Here is a 13,059-nt window from a genome sequence, read left to right on the forward strand (position 1 = left end):
CTAATCTTGAACACTTCTCACTCCCCAAAGCAGAAGGCTATAACTACTTCTGTCTCTCCTACACATCCTAGATGAGCATCATAACCGTTACCCATATGTTCCACTGTGGAGCAGTGGCAAAATCACCTCATTTCTGACTCTGCGAGGTTGTATTATAAGTGTGTATTTGTGTTGGTCTATATCAGTGTGTTGGTGTTACAGAACATCTGTGCTGGCTTCCATCCCATTTACATCGTCCACACACAGACAACACTTTTTTGATGAGGCTCATAACAGGACAGTGGCAATGCAACTGCTACTCTGTGTCCATGTGAAAACTGAGTAGGTGTAACATGGAATTAAGTATAGAACCCATATACTGTAGGTGCATTTTAGAATCTCAATCAAAAACACAACTTATTCTTGTATTTTATTATTTATTATTGTCAAGAAGGAACCTGCAAGTATGCATTTTGCTGGACGGTGTATGCCATACAACTAATAAAAAAACTTTAACTTGAAACTTCATATCGGTGACTATCCCTTGGAGTGCAAAGTTAGACAAGATGGGTCAAGTAAGGAGCACAGTGCCCTCCTATGGTCAACAGCTTTCCCCAATCCCTGCTCTCTCATTTAATAAACACATGAGCAGCTGGTTTGCTGGTGCAGCAGAGTGTGGGTGTTTGAGTATCAAGTGTGTGTGTGACTTTGTGTGTGTGTGTGTGTGTGTGTGTGTGTGTGTGTGTGTGTGTGTGTGTGTGTGTGTGTGTGTGTGTGTGTGTGTGTGTGTGTGTGTGTGTGTGTGTGTGTGTGTGTGTGTGTGTGTGTGTGAGGGGGGGTTGTTGTCATGGCTACCTGCTTCCTGCGCTCCCCTTCAGCTCCAGATGGGCCAGGTTTATTGGAAACAGAGTCGTAGAGGTTGCCAGGCCCTATCTGGAGGCCCTCAGGGGCCAAATTAGGGCTCCCCAAGGGCCACATTAGAGCCTGTTAACTAAGTTAGATGGAGAAATAGACCAAGGGAGCTGACTGACAGACCGGGGCTAAGACTCAAACTGCATCCTAAATGGCACCCTATTCCCTATACAGTGCACTGCCAGACTGGATCAGGGTGCCATTTGGGGCAGCCTCAGACTCATCTCAGGGCTATAGTCTCTATTCTCTCCTCTGCCTTTTGTTTGCCTGCTGATCGGGAGATAACAGCCAGTTCCTGACAATGGCTTTTCAGGTAGGATGTATTTTGGGAAAAATGGTTGAGGAAAGATGGTTAATGTATTCCAGTATTTCAACGCAAAGGTAGGTATTGTATTGTATTATGAGTTATGGGAGATGGGTTTGCTAATTCTTCCAAGAACAGTCCTTGAAAATGAATATGTGATGTTTCTTTTCATAATTTCCACAGACGAGTTGGTGTGTGTTTGTGTGTGGATGTCTGTGTGGCTGTGTGTGTGTGTGTGTGTGTGTGTTTAAACCTGAATCATCTTCACACAACAAGACTGGGTTAGCCTGTTGAACTGAAGCCTAGAGAACATTTCTGCTATATTTTTGCCACATTCATGATACCCATCCAAGCATTTCCTATTTCTTTACATGCAAGTCAACAAGGGTAGAGGTCAGGCAGTGAGGAGGTTTTCATATTGTAATTCAACCATAAATACTGGGGCCATGTACTTCCTGCCCCTCTGTCTCCCCGCCCCTTAGGTATGATTGACAGGCCTGTTGACAACCCATATAGGCTCCAGATGAGGCCTGCTCACTGTCCCTCACACTCCCCTCCATCTGACGCACCACAGGGAACGATCATAAATCACCTACACACGAACATGCGCACACACACGAATACACACACACACACACACACACACACACACACACACACACACACACACACACACACACACACACACACACACACACACACACAGTCCACATTCTTCAAGCCACTGGAGCCTCTTGATCATCTGACATGGACGTTTAAGATCCCTGTATAAAGGCCAGGTTTCAAACCCCCAAGGTGTGGTGACTTTTGCTCATAGGGCTCATAAAACTCTATTTTAAAATGAAAAATCTATATCCATTCTATGACCAATAAGCACACTATATACTCAATTCACGTCACAAATAGTCACAAATAGTACGGATAGTGTGGTTAGTATGAGTATTCGCTTATGAGCTCATACTGAGGGTACATCTCAAAAGTGTAGAGTCATTTCATGTCCTACCCTCTATGAGTGACAGGAGACAAGGAAAGAAAACCATGAAAGAGTGCTGAGACACATCCATAGTCTTGCGCAACTCTCCGGGCTGCAATTTCACAAACGACAAGTGGAAGGAGACAGGCGCAAGCTCACAGATTCTGCTTTAAAATGAAATGTCATTGAATCCACAACGGACACTATGTCAAAAATCAGAATGGGGTTGAGAGTAGATTTGATTGGGTTTGTTGTGCTTGTCTCATTCGGGTAATTCAGTGATACACAAAACCTCTTCAGGCCTTTTCAGACACCTATGCCATTTGAACAAAGGATACCTGTTCAAATCCCTGTGCAAACTGAGCATGGGAAACCTGCACCATCTCCTATACCGTTTGAATATAGAAACCTGTTCAAAAACCAACCCAGGTGCCTGTAAAATATGAACCTCAACAGCCTGCCAGAAATCAACAGGCGTTTCAACCGGGGAAACCTCCTGTGCAGGGCCGAGTGAAGTTTGAGCTGAAGAATCCAGTGTCTGTGACCAGTGTAGCGGTCCAGTACAGGCAGGACGTGGTTCGGGTGGAGGTCAAGCAGGATTTCCTAGGGAACGGTCAGTTGATCCAACCATCTGATCTGACCCTGGGAGGCTGTGCATCCAGAGTAAAAAACAACAACTTCCCCCCCCAATTTCGTGGTATCCAATTGGTAGTTACAGTCTTGTCTCATTGCTGCAACTCCTGTAAGGACTCGGGAGAGGCAAAGGTCGAGAGCTGTGCGTCCTCTGAAACACAACCCAACCAAGCCGCACTGCTTCTTGACACAATGCCCACTTAACCCGGAAGTCAGCCACACCAATGTGTCGGAGGAAACACCGTACACCTGGGGATCGTGTCAGCATGCACTGCGCCCGGCCTGCCACAGGGAGTCGCTAGTGCACGATGGGACAAGGACATCCCTGAACCCTAAGTGCCTTAGACCACTGTGCCACTCTGGAAGCACCATGCATCCACAGAGTTTGACCATGCTGACCAGAGGCTGCTGTTTGAGACTGAGCTGCTAGGATATAGGAGCATGCTAATGGTAATGCTAATGGTATGCTAATGGTATGTTTGGGCCTGTGTGTATGGGGAAATTGTACAACGAATAGTTATCTTCCATAATTGTTGCAAGCTACAAAAGAACACATTAATTTATTTAGTTTGGAATGAGAAATGGAACAGAACATCTGTAGATTTCAGAGTCACTGTCTTTGTACAAGGAAGAGTGGATTGTATTGATGCTTAGTGGTGTTGTAGTGCTGGAAAGTGACTTTGTTTTCTTTTAGATAACAGAGGATGTACTCATCTATATCTGTACCCTTATCTACACACCATCACCAGTTTAAGGCACTCCCATTGTAAGAACAAATTATGCTGAGGTTGGAGTTGAATGCCATTATCAAAGGTAAGTACTTTTATTTCATTCTCACTTTTCAAATGTTTTCCATATCATGCTCTAATGAACACAACCCTGGCTTTGGCTGTAAAACATTTGTATCCATCAGGAAGCACAATGTGACCAGTAATGCTCTGAAGCCTACCTGGGTTCCCTTTGCCTCCACCAAGGTTGCAGAGCAGCAGCTGGTCTTTTCTCTCAGGCTCATGACAGGTGGGTATAGAACATAGGTGAGACCACACCTTTAAAGTTGACCTCTGCCATTTTGGATTATAGAGTAACATTGTATCAGTCATAATACCCATAAAACCTAGCGGTCAAACAGGGAAATGGTTCCAATCATCTTCCCCATAGGGCATTTTTATGTAGGCTTACTCTGCCATGACATTTTGATAACGTGTAAATCTCTCTAGGACAGTCACTTTAATGAATATATTCTCCTGTATTTACCCCCCCCCCCCCCCCCCCCCAATTAAATGCTAATTAACTGCTAATGTGGCTTTCATAAAGCACTACAAATGCCATGATGATCTGGACGAGACTGCCAAATCAAGGCAAAGGTAAGCATCTCTGGATTAACTATCTAATGATAGCTAAATGTAGTAATGAATAAATTGGCTAAATCTCTTTATATTGACACTTCTTTGTACTGTCTTGTGCAAGTTTGAAATTGACACAATACCTGTTAGCAAAGGTGTCAGCTAGAGATGACATGCAGGACCTTACAGGGATTTGAAGTTTTGCATGGTCTACATTGATGCTAATTAGCATTTTAGAATCTGAGAGTAAATAGAGCAGAATATATTTACAAAATTAATCTTGTTTATAAGTGTTTCTAAAATCCCCTATGGGAAAAATGAATGGTGGAAAACAACTAGAACAATTTCCCTGTTTGACTGCTAGGTTTTATGGGTATTATGACACCTCCATTGTAAGGCCCTCCAGTGTCTACTTTCTGGGGCATGTCATGAGCATTGAAGCCTCCATTATCCAAGCCCACCACACAACTCTCCATGTCTACGTGGACAGCTGTGTGGATACGCTGGCCCCTGAACCTAGATATTCCTTTATTGAGAACCATGGGTGCGTGAGCGGTGAGTGTGTGTTCCCCTTCCAGCTTACCGTACTTCTGTATATTGTGAATGTAAATTCAACTTTGTTTTTATTTCACCCCATCAGGTGTCTTACTGATGCTAGACATACAGGCTCCAAGTCCCACTTCCTGCAGCAAACCCAGGATGACAAACCCTAGTTTCAGCTTGAGGACTTCAGGTTCCACCAAGATGAGAGGAGCTCTGTGAGTACCGATACATTCACCTGAAGGCCATTTTTTTTTTAGTCTGTATGTACTGTACTCACTTGTCTTGTGCATTAGGCAATAAATGGAAGAAAACAAACAGGTGGAATACCTGGACTTGTCCAATAAGAAACAATGACTTTGATTTTCTGCTGTTTACTCTAATGAACACAACCCTGTACAAGTAATATCTCTCCTACCATCCTAAAGATGTACATCACATGTCATCTGAGAGTGTAATGGGTCCTAGGTGTAGCTGGTGTAGAGAGTCAGGCGCAGGACAGCAGATATGAGTAATTAAACGTACTTTGCTCAAAATGTAAAATACACAAAGTAACAAATACACGTGCACATGACAGACCCAAATCACAAATAAACAATCACTCACAAAAACCATGTGGGGAACAGAGGGTTAAATAATGAACAAGTGATTGTGGGATTGAAAACAGGTGTGTGAAACAAAGACAAAACAAATGGAAAATTTAAAGTGGATCGGCGGTAGCTAGAAAGCCGGTGACTTCGACCGCCTCCCGAACAAGGAAAGGGACCGACATCGGCGGAAGTCGTGACAGTACCCCCCCCTTGACACGCGGCTCCAGCAGCGCACCGACACCGACCTCGGGGACAACCCGGAGGACGAGTCGCAGGGCAATCCGGATGGAGACGGTGGAAATTCCGCAGCAACGAAGGGTCCAGGACGTCCTCCACCGGCACCCAGCATCTCTCCTCCCGACAGTACCCCTCCCACTCCACGAGGTACTGAAGGCCCCTCACCCAACACCTCGAGTCCAGGATAGCTCGAACGGCATACGCCGGTGCCCCCTCGATGTCCAGAGGGGGCAGAGGAACATCCCGCACCTCAGCTTCCTGGAGTGGACCTGCCACCACCGACCTGAGGAGAGACACATGGAACGAGGGGTTAATACGATAATCTGGGGGAAGCTGTAACCTGTAACATACCTCATTCAGTCTCCTCAGGACTTTAAATGTCCCCACAAACCGCGGATCCAGCTTCCGGCAGGGCAGGCGGAGGGGCAGGTTTCGGGTCGAGAGCCAGACCCAGTTCCCCGGTGCGCCCAGTTCCCCTTTTTGCCGCCTTGCGGCCCGTTGTAGGTGCACATGGGCAGCGTCTCAGGTCTCCTTCGAGTGCTTGAACCATTAGTTCACCACTGGAGCTTCGATCTGACTCTGATGCCACGGTGCCAGAACCGGCTGATACCCCAGTACGCACTGGAAAGGAGAGAGGTTAGTGGAGGAGTGGCGGAGTGAGTTTTGGGCCATCTCTGCCCAGGGGATGAACGCCGCCCACTCCCCCGGCCGGTCCTGGCAATATGACCGCAGAAACCTACCCACATCCTGGTTGACTCTCTCCACCTGCCTGTTACTCTCGGGGTGAAAACCTGAGGTGAGGCTGACAGAGACCCCCAGACGTTCCATGAACGCTCTCCAGACCCTGGACGCGAACTGGGGACCTCGATCAGAGACTATGTCCTCAGGCACCCCGTAGTGCTGTAGGGCCGTAGGGAGACCGGGCAAAGGGAGGAGACGGCAGGACTTAGAAAACCGATCCACAATGACCAGGATCGTGGTGTTGCCCTGTGAGGGAGGAAGTCCACCGACAAGTGCGACCACGGCCGTTGTGGAACAGGTAGGGGTTGTAATTTCCCTCTGGGCAGGTGCCTGGGAGCCTTGCACTGGGCGCACACCGAGCAGGAGGAAACATAAACCCTCACGTCCTTGGCCAAGGTGGGCCACCAGTACTTCCCACTAAGGCAACGCACCGTCCGCCCGATGCCAGGATGACCAGAGGAGGGTGACGTATGGGCCCAATAGATCAAACGGTCGTGGACAGTAGACGGAACATACAGGCGCCCAGCTGGACACTGGGGGGGGAGTGGGCTCTGTGCGTAACGCCCGCTCGATGTCCGCGTCCAGCTCCCACACCACCGGTGCCACCAGGCAAGAGGCCGGTATGGGAGTGTGATCCATGGACCGCTCCTCTGTGTCATACATCCGGGATAGTGCGTCTGCCTTAGCGTTCTGGGTACCTGGTCTGTAGGAGAGGGTGAAAACAAAACGGGTAAAGAACATAGCCCACCTTGCCTGGCGAGAGAAAAGTCTCTTCGCCACCCGGATGTACACCAGCTTGCGGTGGTCAGTCCAGATGAGAAAAGGGTGTTTAGCCCCCTCAAGCCAATGTCTCCACGCCTTCAGAGCCTTGACAACAGCCAACAGCTCCCGATCCCCCACATCATAGTTTCGCTCCGACGAGCTGAGCTTCTTCGAAAAGAAGGCACAGGGGCGAAGCTTTGATGGCGTGCCCAAGCGCTGAGAGAGCACGGCTCCTATCCCAGCCTCGGATGCGTCCACCTCAACTATGAACGCCAAGGAGGGATCTGGATGAGCCAGCACGGGAGCCGAGGTCAACAGAGCCTTCAGCTGACCAAAAGCCCTGTCCTCCTCAGCCGACCACTGCAACCACACCGGTCCTCCCTTCAGCAGTGAGGTAATGGGAGCTGCTACATGACTCTCCATCTCCACCCCTGACGTGGAAATGCTGTACCCTAAGAAGGAGACATACTGTTGGAAGAACAGACATTTCTCAGCCTTACAGGTCATGCCAACAGGTCATGCCAACAGTCAACCAAGCACCTTGCGCACCAGAGACACATGCTCGGCGCGTGTAGCGGAGTATATCAGAATGTCATCAATATACACCACTACACCCTGCCCGTGCAGGTCCCGGAAAATCTTGTCAACAAAGGCCTGGAAGACTGATGGAGCATTCATCAACACGTATGGCACGACGAGGTACTCATAGTGCCCTGAGGTGGTACTAAATGCCGTCTTCGGAGACATATGTTTCCATAACCACCGTCTCCTCCTGTGACAGAGGATACACGTGGCTCCTGGGAAGTGATGCGTCTACCAGGAGATTTATCGCACAATCCCCCCGTTGATGAGGTGGTAATTTAGTCGCCCTCTTCTTGCAGAAGGCGAGAGCCAAATCGGCATATTCTGAGGGGATGTGCACGGTGGAGACCTGGCCTGAACTTTCCACCGTAGTCGCACCGATGGAAACTCCCACACACCTCCCTGAGCACTCTTGTGACCACCCCTTGAGAGCCCTCTGTTGCCACGAAATAGTGGGGTCATGACAGGCCAATCAGGGTAAGCCCAGCACCACGGGAAACGCAGGAGAATCAATAAGGAAGAGACTGATTTTCTCCTCATGACCCTCCTGCGTGACCATGTCAAGTGGAGCGGTGGCCTCCCTAATCAGCCCTGACCCTAATGGTCAACTATCTAGGGTGTGCACAGGGAAAGGCATATCCACAGGAACAAGGGGAATCCCTAAACTATGAGCAAAAGAACGATCAATAAAATTCCTAGCTGTGCCTGAATCTACTAGTGCCTTATGCTGGGAATGCGAGGAAAACTCAGGAAATGAAACAAACACATACATGTGAGCAACAGGGGGCTCTGGGTGAGCCTGCTGCCTCGACTCCCTGAGGGACCCCTCCAGCACCGACCAGCAGTGTGCCCTCTGCGGCCACAGATGGTGCAGGGAATGGCCCCTCCTCCGGTCGACCTAAGTGCAGCACCTCCCAGCTCCATGGACTTCAGAGCGGAGGTACTGTGGAATGGAACTGACAGGTCCCGATCCGGACGTCCGCGGGCAGTCAGCAGGTTGTCCAACCGGATGGACAGGTCCACCAGCTGGTCCAATGTGAGTGTGGTGTCTCTGCAGGCCAACTCCCGACGGACGTCCTCACGCAGACTGCACATGTAGTGATCGATCAGGGCCATTGTCGTTCCCATCCTGCACTGGCGGCCAGGGTCCGGAAGTCCAATACGAAATCCTGCGCACTCCTCGTCCCCTGCCTCAGCTGGAACAGACGTTCACCCGTCGCTCGACCCTCAGGTGGGTGGTCGAACACTGCCCGAAAACGGCGGGTGAACTCTGCGTAATGATCCAACGCCGCATCTCCCTCACACCATACGGCGTTGGCCCACTCCAGGGCTTTGCCTGAGAGGCAGGAGTCGAGGGTGGACACACTCTCACGCCCCGAAGGAGCCAGGTGGACGGTCGTCAGGTAGAGCTACAGCTACAGTAAAAAACCCTGGCTTCTGGCAGCCGTCCCATCATACTCCCTCAGGAGCCCGAGTCGAATCCCGCTGGGACCAGGGGAAAGAGGGGTAGACAGTGGGACCTGTTGTAGTGGAGCTGGTGGAGGCGCTGAAAAACCTCCTCCCCTCTCCAAACAATCCATAGTCTGCAGCATGTGATCCATGGCAGTGCCCAGACATTGCAACATGGTCACGTGCTGCTGAACCCGCTACTCCACTGGAACAGGGAGGGCGTCTGCTCCTGCTGACTCCATTCTTCGGGTGAGTAATTCTGTAATGGGTCCTAGGTGTAGCTGGTGTAGAGAGTCAGGCGCAGGACAGCAGATATGAGTAATTAAACACACTTTGCTCAAAATGTAAAATACACAAAGTAACAAATACACGTACACCATGACAGACAAAAATTACAAATAAACAATCACTCACAAAAACCATGTGGGGAAAAGAGGGTTAAATAATGAACAAGTGATTGTGTGATTGAAAAAAGGTGTGTAAACAAAGACAAAACAAATGGAAAATGAAAAGTGGATCGGTGGTAGCTAGAAAGCCGGTGACGTCGATCGCCGAACAAGGAGAGGGACCGACTTCGGCGGAAGTCGTGACAGAGAGCAATGTCGGCCTCTGCTTCCATTGACTCAGAACACATGGCTTGCTAGTTTACAACAGAGGCAAACCGGTTTGTCTCTGGGGATTGAGTTTATACTGCACACAACTATAATTCTGCAAACCTGGATGTTTATATATTGGATTTGTATAGAACTAGGACCGAAAGCTATACATGGTTTTATTTTTTTTGCATTTTCTGAAGACCCCAGGTCTCGTTTTCTTTCCTCTAAGGTGGGTTTCAGCAGGTGGGGATGACCTGGTGTGTGGCTGCTGTGACTACACCTGTGTCCTGAGAAAGGGGAGGAGTCTGCCGACTGACATTGTATTCTACCAGAGTAATCTTTGAAGTTTATGATTTGACCATCAGTGCTAGTGGTGCTTTTCTATCAAGTGGAGTCTAGCTTGCATCTCTTCCCCATCCGATTGTGTACACTGACTGATTACTGTTTCACAACAGATAGATGGGAATGCGGATGCTGCCCTCAGTGCCATCTTAGTTCAGGACCCTGACTGGGTACAGACGAATGAGTTCCCCGAGGAGCAGGCGTCTCAACTAGAGGTCAACTACCAGAGCACAACAGGTGAATGACTTTTGTGTTGGCTGAACAGTGCCTTGCGAAAGTATTCGGCCCCCTTGAACTTTGCGACCTTTTGCCACATTTCAGGCTTCAAACATAAAGATATAAAACTGTATTTTTTTGTGAAGAATCAACAACAAGTGGGACACAATCATGAAGTGGAACGACATTTATTGGATATTTCAAACTTTTTTAACAAATCAAAAACTGAAAAATTGGGCGTGCAAAATTATTCAGCCCCCTTAAGTTAATACTTTGTAGCGCCACCTTTTGCTGCGATTACAGCTGTAAGTCGCTTGGGGTATGTCTCTATCAGTTTTGCACATCGAGAGACTGAAATTCTTTCCCATTCCTCCTTGCAAAACAGCTCAAGCTCAGTGCGGTTGGATGGAGAGCATTTGTGAACAGCAGTTTTCAGTTCTTTCAACAGATTCTCGATTGGATTCAGGTCTGGACTTTGACTTGGCCATTCTAACACCTGGATATGTTTATTTTTGAACCATTCCATTGTAGATTTTGCTTTATGTTTTGGATCATTGTCTTGTTGGAAGACAAATCTCCAGTCCATCCCAGCTCCCCACATCTGCCGGGCAGCCAGCCCTGCTCTCAAGATCTCCAGTACGCCTTCACGGCCCGGTCTATCCGTCACCACCTCCACACCCCAGCCCTCCGGTAGCAGCTCCCCGCACAAGGCTTCCTGTGCGTGTCCTCGGCCCAGTACCACCAGTGCCAGCACCACGCATCAGTGCGCCTCGCCTGTCCAGCACTGCCGGAGCCTCCCGCCTGTCCGGCGCCATCGGAGCTTCCCGTCTGCCCAGCGCCATCTGAGCTTCCCGTCTGCCCAGCGCCATCTGAGCTTCCCGTCTGCCCAGCGCCGCCAGCGCCGCCCGTCTGCCCAGCGCCGCCAGCGCCGCCCGTCTGCCCAACGCCGCCAGCGCCGCCCGTCTGCCCAGCGCCGCCAGCGCCGCCCGTCTGCCCAACGCCGCCAGCGCCGCCCGTCTGTCTGCCCAGCGCCGCCAGCGCCGCCCGTCTCAGGTCTTTTGCAGACTCCATCAGGTTTTCTTCCAGCTTCCCGTCTGAATGGTCCTGTATTTGGCTCCATCCATCTTCCCATCAATTTTAACCATCTTCCCTGTCCCTGCTGAAGAAAAGCAGGCCCAAACCATGATGCTGCCACCACCATGTTTGACAGTGGGGATGGTGTGTTCAGCTGTGTTGCTTTTACGCCAAACATAACGTTTTGCATTGTTGCCAAAAAGTTCCATTTTGGTTTCATCTGACCAGAGCACCTTCTTCCACATGTTTGGTGTGTCTCCCAGGTGGCTTGTGGCAAACTTTAAACGACACTTTTTATGGATATCTTTAAGAAATGGCTTTCTTCTTGCCACTCTTCCATAAAGGCCAGATTTGTGCAATATACGACTGATTGTTGTCCTATGGACAGAGTCTCCCACCTCAGCTGTAGATCTCTGCAGTTCATCCAGAGTGATCATGGGCCTCTTGGCTGCATCTCTGATCAGTCTTCTCCTTGTATGAGCTGAAAGTTTAGAGGGACGGCCAGGTCTTGGTAGATTTGCAGTGGTCTTACTCCTTCCATTTCAATATTATCGCTTGCACAGTGCTCCTTGGGATGTTTAAAGCTTGGGAAATCTTTTTATATCCAAATCCGGCTTTAAACTTCTTCACAACAGTATCTCGGACCTGCCTGGTGTGTTCCTTGTTCTTCATGATGCTCTCTGCGCTTTTAACGGACCTCTTTAGGTCAACATTGGATCATTCAGAGATCCTCACTGAACTTCTGGAGAGAGTTTGCTGCACTGAAAGTAAAGGGGCTGAATAATTTTGCACGCCCAATCTTTCAGTTTTTGATTTGTTAAAAAAGTTTGAAATATCCAATAAATGTCGTTCCACTTCATGATTGTGTCCCACTTGTTGTTGATTCTTCACAAAAAAATACAGTTTTATATCTTTATGTTTGAAGCCTGAAATGTGGCAAAAGGTCGCAAAGTTCAAGGGGGCCGAATACTTTCGCAAGGCACTGTAGTTGTTCACTAGGGCACACCTTAAGGAAACATCTAGCAATGGTGAGTAAAAATCTGTGTTCTTATGGGACATGTTAAGATACCTCCCAATTTCAAAATGTTTTCCACTAACTGAAGCTTTGAGAAACTGCATTTGGACAGACATCCTGTATTACTCAGTTTTTAATGATGTTGTATTGTATTCTGAGTGAAATAATTTAACTTCCTTCCTCTGTCTGGCGTGTCTCTCATTGGGATACTGCTGGCTGCTGTGGGAGGGGTCTCGCTCACTGCACTGGCAACATTGCTGTATTTGAGGCTACGCAAGACCCACAGGCAGCAACCAGATTATGCTACTGAGTTTGGGTTATCCAAAAGTTACGTTACTGATTTACAATTGGACAGGTAACTAGTAACTCACTGAGAAAGCACAAGCATTTCGCTACACTCGCATTAACATCTGCTAACCATGTGTATGTGACAAATAAAATTTGATTTGACTACTTTCACATTTACTTGACCAAATCCCTTACATAAACTGTATTCAAAGTTGCCATGGCCATTACAAAACAGTTACATTCTGACCCAAGGATTGCCTACTGTAGGCTAGCCTGGTTAAAACAGACTGAAACAGACTCACTGTTTCAGAGCACAATGTTCAGTCTGGTTTAACCAGGCTAAGGCCAGCCCTGATCCCAGTCCTCACTATTACATTGTGGTTTGATGAAAAACATGCCATCTGGTGTTTCATGTTCGGCGCTGTCATCACCCACAGCTGTGGTATGAAAGTATGTGTATATGGCCGTTGCGTACCAATGTCA

At 48.6% G+C, this 13,059-nt stretch overlaps 1 pseudogene; it reads left to right on the forward strand.

The window, feature by feature from the left end:
- The first annotated feature begins 545 nt into the window (after window positions 1-545).
- Window positions 546-10,228, forward strand: LOC139372284 (zona pellucida sperm-binding protein 3-like; annotated as a pseudogene).
- Window positions 10,229-13,059: the final 2,831 nt, after the last annotated feature.

This window comes from Oncorhynchus clarkii, chromosome 18 (genome assembly GCF_045791955.1).
Source record: "Oncorhynchus clarkii lewisi isolate Uvic-CL-2024 chromosome 18, UVic_Ocla_1.0, whole genome shotgun sequence".
In the NCBI taxonomy this organism is placed as follows: Eukaryota; Metazoa; Chordata; class Actinopteri; order Salmoniformes; family Salmonidae; genus Oncorhynchus; species Oncorhynchus clarkii.